We start from the raw sequence: 9,574 nt of genomic DNA on the forward strand, positions 1-9,574 counted from the left end.
GAGATCCTGGAGGGAGAACCTCGCTATGCTGATGAACTGAAACCAGTTTCCATGTCATTCCTTCTTCGCCGACTCCATCCACACCTTTGGGGACCCCTGGACCTGCTGGGGTTGGACCCCAGCACATCACTTTGAAGTTGTCTTTAACAGATATAATTACACATTTTTTGTTTGCAATATTTCATTGAAGAAGTTGACCCAGGAGTCAGGGAGAATCCAGATGTTGGCTTTACTGTTATGCACTAAGGGGAGAATCAGCCACAACAATTTATGTTGTTTCTCCCAAAAAACTTGACGGCTTTCATGTGTGAATCTTGGGTCCTCCTTATATGCCCAAAGTAACTGAAGAGGGAGACAAATATTATTAGTGTCATTTAATAAGTGGGATCTCAAAAGCATTTATGGAGTTTATATTTTAAGAAAACAAAGACAAAATAGGACTACGGTCACTTTTGATGATTCCAGGAAAGATGTAGAAACATAATTTTAATTTCCAGGCAGGTTTCCTACCACCTAGTACACTCCTGGTCAGCTACTTCTTTCCCTTTATTTCAGAACCTCAATGTTGTGGCAATAAGAGATTTTTAAGGCAAGCAGGATGGATGATGGCTGCTTTTAAAGCAGCACTGACTTATGAAGGTTAGTAAGCCCTAGACCAGTGATGGCGAACCTTTTGAGCTTGGCATGTCAGCATTTTGAAAAACCCTAACTTAACTCTGGTGCCGTGTCACATATAGAAATTTTTTGATATTTGCAACCATAGTAAAACAAAGACTAATATTTTTGATATTTATTTTATATATTTAAATGCCATTTAACAAAGAAAAATCAACCAAAAAAATGAGTTCGAGTGCCACCTCTGACACGCGTGTCACAGGTTCGCCATCACTGCCCTAGACTTTTCTTTTGCTTAGCAGTGGTTCTCAAACTTGGCTGCACATTAGAATCACCTTGGCAGCCTCACCCCATAACAAAGAAACAGAATTTCCGGAGGATAAGGCCCAGAAACCAGGATTTTAAAAAGATTCCCAGGTAATTCTAACGTGCAGCCAAGGTTGAGAACCACTGGCTTAATGACTTCCTATAAAGCTAGTCTCCAGAAAACCATCTAACTATTGCTGAATCATTTAAATATTTCCACTTTCATATATTAACGAACCATCTGAGACAGTAGAGCTGAACTTCCCAGATTTGTCCTGAAATTGCCTTCTTTAGGCTTCAAGGGCTTCCCTCCTATTTCTAATAATTTGGGCTTCAGCTGGCAAGCAAGACGGTGCCCCTTAGTTCACACTGATCAGATTTCGTAAATCTTCATTTCTTTGGAAGTTTGTAATGCTTCAGAGTCAGCCCAATAACTTAGAAGATAACGAATTTTCTAGCTGCAGTTTCACCTTTAAACATTTTTCTCACCTTTATTTTCAAAGTTAATGGTAGTTAGCCTAAGACAAAGAATATTTACATCTCAGTCCAACAAAAATACATAATGGAATATTCCAAAGTGAAATATGCACATGCATTGACGTTTTCAGAGTATGAGATCTCTCTTTTAGCACAATTTGAAGGCAGGCTCAGAACCAAAAGTTGCCCTGCTGATAGCCACCTGTGTTCCACTGTGACCGGCTGTGGCTTCCATTTCTTCATTTGTAAAACAGGGATAATAATATTATCTACTAGAGCAGTTTTGAGATGAAATGAGATAATGTAATAAATGCTTAACACAGACTCTGACACACAGTACCTTCTCAATAGATATTCGCTATTTCTAATATATAGAAATTTCCATTCACTGCCTCCCTGGTCACGTTTGTGAGTTTAATGCAACAGAGCAGTCCAATGGGAAAGGGGCTCAAAGCCTGTGATCTTTAGTGGGTATGAAGTTTCCAGGAAGGACTTTCATTTGGCCCAGGCAAGAGGGGTCCTTGGCCTGGCACTGCACTTTATTAATACAACCCTGCACATCATAAACACACTGAAAAGTAAATGTACTAAAGAATGCATGGGGGTGGTTGCCTCTGTCACTAGGACTTGGCATTCAGCTCTGACCAGAAACCCTAAGCATCTGCCCTGGTAATCAACACCTTCCAGGCCCCGGAGAAATGCTACTCCACATTTCTTCTGCTGTGTCCTGGAAACAAAAGGCAATTGTGTCTAAATGTCATGAGGTTGTGGGTTTGTGCTGCTGGTGGTATTTGAAATGGACACTGTTTGGAGTGCAGGAGGATTTCAGCAATGCGAATTTTTTAGATAAGACGGGAGAAAATGAATTGTCAAATCCTTTCTTTCTGAAAATATGAATGCAAAGGATGCTTGGGTAATGAAGTTTCATGGCTGAGAAGGGTCAAGCCTCTATTTTCTTGTTTATCTTTATGTCCCAGTTCCTGGTTCCAGAGGTATTCTTCATGTTCAGACAGATTTGATGTGGAGAAGATATGAGATGCTGGAGAAGAGTAAAGTGAAACAGCAGAAGGTGCTCCACTAAAGAGCAAATCAGTCTTTGGCAGAAAAATGAACTATGAATTTGTGCTATCCAGTTCTTTGATATGCAGTATTGCTTACTTTTAATAATGTTAGTACAAGTGTTCAAAACCCAAACAAATCTAAATTGTTAAGGGATTAACATTTTAGACAAAAAAATTATTTTCTAGCCCTAACCGGTTTGGCTCAGTGGATAGAGTGTCGTTGGCCTGCGGACTGAAGGGTCCCAGGTTCGATTCCGGTCAAGGGCATGTACCTTGGTTGTGGGCACATCCCCAGTAGGGGGTTTGCAGGAGGCAGCTGATCGATGTTTCTCTCTCATCGATGTTTCTAACTCTCTATCCCTCTCCCTTCCCCTCTGTAAAAAATCAATAAAATATATTTAAAAAAATTTTTTTTTCTAAATTGAATGAAACCACCTGAGAAATAGTCAACACACGTGACGTTTTAATTAAATATAAGAAAATTAGAACACGGAAACAAAGAACGTTTGCATGACTGTGAGAGAGAAAATGAAGGTACAAATAAACCTAACCTAGGACATCAGCATCACGGTGGAGTAAGAAAACCTCCCAGTCTCTCCCCTTAAAGTTACAAGTTGAACAACTATAATTCAACCAAGAATCCCTACTCAGCAAACGTGGCTAAGAAGTCAGTGCACGGAGACATCTGAATGTGGATGTGTCAGAGCGAACAAGGGGCCAAGGCAGGAAGGGACGGAGAGGGAAAGCCAGATGCACTCCTGCGGCCCCAGCCACAGCCGCGGGGCATCAGGTTGCACCTGAAGAGGCCCAGGGGCTGAGGCAGCATCGCGGCCTGTGGCTGAGCCCAGTGACTGGCGGCCGGAGAAGCGGTGGGAAGGGTGGAGGCTGCAGTAGAGCAGCCGTCCTAACCAGGGGACAAAAGCAAGCCTCAGATGTGCAGACCGCCTCTCCCCGAGCCCCCCACGCTCTTAGGGCCCACCCGGCTCCAGCTGCTGCAATAGCAGCCCAGGTGTCAGATTACAGCCCTCACTCCATAGCCTGCAGAAGGCCCGAGGGGCAGAGTAACCTTCCAGCCTGCGTGGCTGGCACACGTGGCAATTAAACCCAGTGGAAAAAACAAAGCCACGAAGGCACGAAAGCGCTTGCCCCGCCCTTCCTTCCCCAACCTATCGCAGCCAGAACCCATTAAAGGCAAGTGGGACGCCTCAGAGAGCACAGTGCAGCTGGCAGCCTCTGGAGGAAGGGGGACTTACAGGCCCAGAGCCCCAACACTGGCCACATCCACCACAGGGGCGGTACCCTGAGGCCAGAAGGCCTCGTCATAGAGGGAATGCCCAGGCCCTCGGGGGATATAGTACCGGGCATTTCCAGCCAAGGCAACACTGCCCCACGGAGCCACTGAGGTCCCGGAAGTTCCTTCAGTGCAGGTAAGAGAAAACAAAAACTTGCGCTATGTCACCATCTACTGGAAATCTAAAGGAAGACTTCTACATATCAACCTGTTAAAAAGGAGAGAGATTTCAATTTCTCAAATGCCCAGAGAAATAGTCCATGAAGTACCATAAATACCACGGTAACAAGGCAGCTCAGAAAGAAAATGAAAAATATCCAGAAAATAAACTCAAGGACATGGAAGGCTGTGATTTAAGTGACAGAAAATTCAAGATTGCATTTCTGGTTTTTCATCGAACTGCCTTTGAGGAAACTCAAAGGCAGTTCAATGAGCTCAGGAATAAAACCAACGAAAGAGCTACTTTACAAAAGAGACTGGAACTATAAAAAAAGAACCAAACAGAAGTTTTGGAGCAGAATCTCAATAAATGAGATGAAGAATGAATTAGAGAACTTAAAAAATAGAGCAGACCGGATGGAAGAAAGAATTATTGATTTTGAAGATAGAAATCTAGAAATGACTCAGGTGGAAGAAGGGAGAGAATTGAGAGTTTAAAGAGAGAGAGAGAGAAAGAAAGAACTCTATAAGAACTATCTGATTCCATTAGAAAAAAACAATTAAGAATAATGGGTATACCAGAAGAAGAGAGGGAATACTACTGAACCATCAGAAAAAATGAAATCCTGCCATTTGTGACAACATGAATGGATCTTGAGTATCATGCTAAGTGAAACACTTGAACGGAAAAAGACAAGGACAATATGATTCACTCATATGTGGGAAATAAAACAGAAAGCAACAAAGGAAGGACAAAACAAAGAAACAAACTCATAGACACAGACAACTGTATGGTGATTTCCAGAGGGAGGAGGATGGAGAGAATAAGGGGGTCAAATAGACAGTGATGGAAGGAGACCATGCTTTGAGTGGTGAGCACACAATGCAATATACAGATGATGTCTTATAAAACTGTCCACCTGTAACATATAACCAAGTAACCATAAATAACCAATGTGACCTCAATAAATTTAATTTAAATAAGCAAATCAATAAACCTAAAACTAATTTCCATAAGCATTGTTTTCTGACCCTGTAGACCAGTGTATAGTTTGATTGAAAAGACATTTGAACAAATTGAGCAGCATACTGCTATTTTTGTTTCCTTTACATACGCCAGCATTTAAATATTGGAAGAATAACAAAACCTTCATGATATGATACTATTGTAAGAGAGAGTGAAAATAGCAATAAAAATGACAGTGATTTATGCCTTAACTGGTTTGGCTCAGTGGATAGAGCATCGGCCTGCCGACTGAAAGGTCCCAGGTTCGATTCCGGTCAAGGGCATGTACCTTGGTTGTGGGCACATCCCCAGTGGGGGGTGTGCAGGAGGCAGCTGATCGATGTTTCTCTCTCATCAATGTTTCTAACTCTCTATCCTTCTCCCTTCCTCTCTGTAAAAAATCAATAAAATATATTTTTAAAATGACAGTGATTTATATGACGATATCAAATATCTAGTAATGGTTTCAGTGAAAACAGTAATTTGTTATATATAACACCATTACATTGTTTGAATTTGATATGGAAAAATTATTGTTCATTCCCAAGTCTAAGTATTGCTTTATGAGTTTTATTTTACATTCCAGTTTCTCTTGCTTCAACACAGCAAAATTTCTCCTAAATGAGGTTAATAAAAATTATTTAAGAACCAACAATGACAAAAAAAGGGTTGTCCAATTTGGCATTACTATCTGTAGAACACATATGATGTGATGTCTTGGTGATAACAACATAGAGGTTTTGCTGAAATAAAGATACAAAAAGAAACTTTAAAAAATATGTTTTTTTAAATTAATTTCAGAGAGAAAGGGAGAAGGAGAGAGAGAGATAGAAACATCAATGATGAGAGAGAATCATTGATTGGCTGCTCTTGCATACCACTCTCTGGGGATCAAGCCTGCAGCCCAAGCATATGCCCTGACCGGAATCAAACTATGGCCTCCTGGTTTATAAGTTGACACTCAACCACTGAGCCATGCCAGACGGGCCAAAGAGAAACTTTAATGAAATAAATATATTATAATTAATTGGGTATGTCTTTATTTTATTAGTCATTCAGACATCAGTAACCTATCAACAGAACACTCAGACATGCTCAATCATAATTATGTTGGTGGTCCTTGATATTCTTCTGACTCTTGGTCCTATAAAACCATAGCTTTGCACTTTTTTTTTTCTTTTTTTAAGAAACAAAGATTAGCCCTAACCGGTTTGGCTCAGTGGATAGAGTGTCAACCTGCGGACTCAAGGGTCCCAGGTTTGACTCCGGTTGAGGGCATGTACCTTGGTTGCAGGCACATCCCCAGTAGGGAGTGTGCAAGAGGCAGCTGATCGATGTTTCTCTCTCATCAATGTTTCTAACTCTCTATCCCTCTCCCTTCCTCTCTGTAAAAAATCAATAAAATATATTTTAAAAAGAATAAAAATAGCCAAAGCTGGTTTGGCTCAGTGGATAGAGCGTCGGCCTGCGGACTGAAGGGTCCCAGGTTCAATTCCGGTCAAGGGCATGTGCCTGGGTTGTGGGCACATCCCCAGTGGGAGATGTGCAGGAGGCAGCTGATCGATGTTTCTCTCTCATCGATGTTTCTAGCTCTCTATCTCTCTCCCTTCCTCTCTGTAGAAAATCAATAAAATATATTTAAAAAAATAAAATAAAATAAAAATAAAGAAACAAAGATTATTCTTTCATTGAAAGCTAATTATTTTCCTAGATAAAAGTACAGGTTTAAAATGTTTCCAATGGATTAATATCAATAAAGGATTCCTACCATAAAGTAGTTCACCCTATATGCTACCCTTCATGAATAATCATAATGTAAAACAAAAAGCAATTGTAAAGAGAAAACATTAGAGTATCTAGGAAAGTCAGTGACTTCAATACATAACCTGTTGATTAGGCCAATAAGCAGGTACCTCAAAATCATAATATATGATAACATCATAGAAATCTTTTAATATTTTGCTGTTAAATCACTACCAGAACTAAAAATTGCTGGTTTATTTTCTATTTATAATATGTGTGTGACATATTTGATAAAACTGAGTTCATCTTCATTTCAAATAATAAAAGAAATATTTCCCATTCCAGTAGAAATCAATGTTTTATTTATTTATTTATTTTTCAATTTTTTAAATTTATTTTTTTAATCCTCATCCGAGGATATTTTTCCATTGATTTTTAGGGAGAGTGGAAGAGAGAGGGAAAGACAGAAACATTGATATGAGAGAAACACATCGATCGGTTGCCTCCTGCATGAGCCTGACCAGGGCCCAGGCAGAGGAGGAGCCTGCAAACACAGTACGTGCCCTTGACTGAATTGAATCTGGGACCCTTTGGTCTGCAGGCTGACGCTCTATCCACTGAGCCAAACCAGCTAGAGCAGCGGTTCTCAACCTGTGGGTCGCGACCCCTTTGGGGGTCGAACGATCCTTTCACAGGGGTCGCCTAAGACCATCGGAAAACACATATATAATTACATGTTGTTTTTGTGATTAATCACTATGCTTTAATTATGTTCAATTTGTAACAATGAAATGGGGTCACCACAACATGAGGAACTGTATTAAAGGGTTGCGGCATTAGGAAGGTTGAGAACCACTGAGCTAGGGCAATGTTTTATTTTTTAATTTGAAATAATTTCAAAATCACAAATTGTAAGAGCAGTACAAAGAATTTCCACATATTTTTCTACCAGATTCCCCATTGTTAACATTTTAACACATTTGCCTTATCATTTGCTTTGTTTTTACAGATATACTAGTATATCTATATACATACAGATATATGGTGTCCAAAAAATATATACACACACTTTGAATAATAATAAAGGCAGTGGTTATTAAAATACATTTCATTTTCAAAGTCGAGCCATCAGCTGTTAAAGTGTGTATACAGTTTTTGGGAACACCCTGTATATGTAATTTTTTCCTGAGTCATTTGTTGAGAGTAAGTTGCAGAAATAATGCCCATTACTCCAAAATAGTTCAGAGTGTATTTCCTAAAGGACACTCATACATAACCATAGTGTATCTATCAAGATAAAGTTAACATCGATCTATTACTATCATCTAATCCATAGACTCCATTCAGATTTCCCTGATTGTCCTGAGAATGTCCTTTGTACAAAAGAAATAAAAAGCCTTCCCTTTTTCTCTTTTCCCTTTCTTGTCCAGGATGCATTCTAGGATCACACATTGTATATAATGTCACGTCATTTTGGTCTCTTTCGATCTGGAATATTTCTTTAGTATTTCCTTATCTATCATGATTTTGTCATTTAAAAAAAAATGTATTGATTTCAGAGAGGAAGGGAGAGGGAGAGATAGAAACATCAATGATGAGAGAGAATCATCAATTGGCTGCCTCCTGCACACCTCCTACTGGGGATGGAGCCTGAAACCCCAGCATGTGCCCTGACCAGAAATCCAACCATGACCTCCTGGGTTAATGCTTAACCACTGGGCCACAATGGCTGGACAATTCTGTCATTTTTCAAGACTAATGAACAGTTACTTTTTAGAATGTCCCTCAGTTTGAGTTTTGTTTGCAGTTTCCTCATATATCAGATTAGATATTATGTAAGTTTGGCATAAAATGCTTCTGTGTTCTTGCCAGTATATCATATCAGGAGGAACACAAAGTTGATGACCCATTACTGGTGACTTTTCACTTTTACCACTTGAACAAAATTACTTGGTCGAGGGTGCTGAACAAGTTTCCCCTGGCTCCTGGCGTCACCAACTGCATGGGCTGAGCCGGCCATGCTAGCCACAAACGCCCAGCTGCAACCAAGGGAAATAGATCCACGTTTTAAATTTTATCGTTATAAATGTTTATAAGGTAAGAAGCAGGTTAAAGAGAGTACAACATATTTAATTCAACAATGTGTTAGTTTGTTTCATAACTTTTAAATATTCAAATGAATGGCATGTGGGCCTTCATATGTATTCTTGCCCTAAAACAGGCAAAAGTTAGGGTTTTTCCTTCCTGATGCTTTCACCTTCAGCGTAAGCCAGGCCTGACCAAGACATGTGGCACCTGTCCCAGGCTAATAACTTGATGAACCGCCAAAATAAAGGTCTTTAAGTATTTTCTATGAATGCAAATTGTATGCCTCTTTCTTCACGCTTCCAAAAGCCCACCAACGAAGAGTGAACCCCACTTGCCTGTGAGGAGCGCTTTAACACTTCTCCTTGATAGCTCTGTTGACATTGGCCAGAGTGGACTCAATGTACATTTTTCTGGTTATATGAGGAGTTCAAGTTGAGACCAAAGTAACTGGCATCATAATTCTGATTTATTCTAGTGGCAGTTCTTGTTTGGCAGTTCCTTCCCCCAGCTTTGCCAGTTAGCAGTTTACACACTGATTCTTTCCTGCTAGATTAACATCTTGCATTCCCCTCTCCCAAGAGCAGGCTTAAACCATGGAGGATGGGCATAGAGTTAAAATTCATTCTTAAGATGTCATTATTTTAAAGTTTGACTCAGTAGAGGCGGCAGAGATTCATAGACCTGCATTTTAACGAGTATCCAAATAATTCCCATGCCATAGCCCAAAGACCACTGTGGAATACTGTTAGGTGAGGGAATACTTTCTACTGAGGTGCTTATTTGGGTGTGTGTTTGTTTGTTTCATTCTCCTCAATCTCCATGTGGAGA

Source organism: Myotis yumanensis, unplaced genomic scaffold (genome assembly GCF_028538775.1).
Source record: "Myotis yumanensis isolate MYYU_CA2020_CCGP unplaced genomic scaffold, mMyoYum1.0.hap1 SCAF_2, whole genome shotgun sequence".
Taxonomy (NCBI): domain Eukaryota; kingdom Metazoa; phylum Chordata; class Mammalia; order Chiroptera; family Vespertilionidae; genus Myotis; species Myotis yumanensis.